General features: G+C 37.4%; 1 long non-coding RNA gene across 1 annotated transcript; it reads left to right on the top strand.

Annotated features, from left to right (window-relative positions):
* Positions 1–324: 324 nt before the first annotated feature.
* Positions 325–1,282, top strand: LOC120867646. The gene is made up of 2 exons (XR_005721956.1): positions 325–688; positions 1,114–1,282. It is a non-coding gene; the product is annotated as an uncharacterized LOC120867646 (long non-coding RNA).
* The last annotated feature ends 639 nt before the right edge of the window (positions 1,283–1,921 follow it).

The following is a 1,921-nucleotide window of genomic DNA, read 5'->3' as shown; positions in this document are numbered from 1 at the left end:
AACAGTGTGAGCAAAGCATCATAGCAACACCATTGAGGAGGACTTCACAAGTATAGACTTTGTGCTGGGCTTGAAGAAAGTGAAGAACTTGTCAGATGGAGGTCTGGTTTCCAGCAAAGGAACTTCACTCAGGGAGTCCAGAGCTGTGGGAGGTGAAGACTAAAACCTGGTGGCTGGAGAACTAAATGGAGGACAATGGTGGGGGATGGGGGCTGGAGGAGGGGTGACAGTTCTAAAGAGCATGTGAGGGACTTTGGCCTTTGCCATAGCAGATATTCTCAGATTATTTCCTTTACAAGGTAAAGAGTTAATAGCTGTCATAAGACTGTTGAATTTTTTACTAAGTAAAAACCAAACTACTATCATTTGAAATTAACATCATTTTTATAAGGAATAATGCCAAGAATGTAGGTGGGTCATATATCTACTAAAAAAAAAAGCTGAATACATTAAGCTTTATGAAAAACTCACCATATTCTCCACTTTTCACTAATTTCACCACAACAGAGTTTGGGGGAGGCCACCCTACAGATCACATTTCTCAGACTTTAATGGGGATATGTGAATCATCTGAGGATCTTGTTAGAATGCAGATTCTAATTCTGGGTGGAGCTAAGAGTCCATGATTCTAGAAGCTTCTATGTCAAGTCCTTGCTGCTGGAGTCTCGAACACACTTGAGTAGCAAAGGTTAGTCTACACAGCAAGATTGGCTCGATTGCATTTGTATTTATAAAGTTAAACCAGAAGACTATGTGTGAAATTGGTTGCAAATGAATTGCTACTGCAGTTAATCGTACAACAAAAGTTCTGTAGACATTTGTCCCATACATTATGAAAAATTACTGCAACTTAGCTTTCTGGTCCCCTGATTCATTGCAGGAATTCTTCAAATGGCAAGAACTCCTCAAAGACTTGCAAAAAATTACATTCTTTGAATGCACTATATATGTTTCCCCTATTTAATAGTTTGGTCTTACTATAGAAGTGGAATTTAGCAAAATTCTTATATGTTGTATATTTCAAGAAGAGAGCATCTACAGCCAAAAATAAAATGATTTTAAAATAGTATAAATTGAAACAGCAGTAGTTGATTTGGTGCCATCTTTTCTCAGGGATTCCAGCAATGATTGAGTCCTGTACACGGAGAACAGATTGTTCCATGTGAGGCCTATTAGAAGTTAACTCCAAAACAGATGTTTTTGAAGATTCTGTTACCATTATAGACAAGCTGTTCTCATTTTGTAGAAAAACAAATATGTAATAATAAATTATCATACTTACCTTAATGACTTAGTAATGATTCTTTAGTAAACATTCATAAAAGGGGATAGGAAGTTTAAAAATGTACTATTTAAAATAATATGTTTATTACATTAGAAGCCTAACATATAGTGAGTAATAACAGATGATGAATCTTACAAATATCTTACACTTATTGGGAGGGCTGCTGGAACCCAAGGCAGAAATCAGCAAAAGAGAATGACTTTGGGGTCAGTTGTCATTTTCAAGAAGCTCTAAGTTCAGAGACCAGATGGTATTCTTTAAAAGATTAATTTGGAGATGCTCCCCATAAAATCTTTAATAGGTGATTATTTTTCCAAAGCTATTTGAACTCTAGCCCTCAGAGAACTTACAATTTTTATTTTATTTTATTTATTTATTTTTTTTTGAACTTACAATTTTTAAAGGGGGGGTCTTAATATTCTTTGGGCTTCCCTCATAGCTCAGTTGGTAAAGAATCTGCCTGCAATGCAGGAGACTCTGGTTCAATTCCTGGGTCAGGAAGATCCCCTGGAGATGGGATAGGCTACCCAGTAGCCTATCCAGTCCAGTATTCTTGGGCTTCCCTTGTGGCTCAGCTGGTAAAGAATCTGCCGGCAATGTGGGAGACCTGGGTTCGATCCCTGGGTTGGGATCCTC

Source organism: Oryx dammah, unplaced genomic scaffold (assembly GCF_014754425.2).
Source record: "Oryx dammah isolate SB20612 unplaced genomic scaffold, SCBI_Odam_1.1 HiC_scaffold_1, whole genome shotgun sequence".
Taxonomy (NCBI): domain Eukaryota; kingdom Metazoa; phylum Chordata; class Mammalia; order Artiodactyla; family Bovidae; genus Oryx; species Oryx dammah.
Note: the sequence above shows the minus strand (reverse complement) of the source record. Positions and strands in the feature narration are given on the sequence as shown.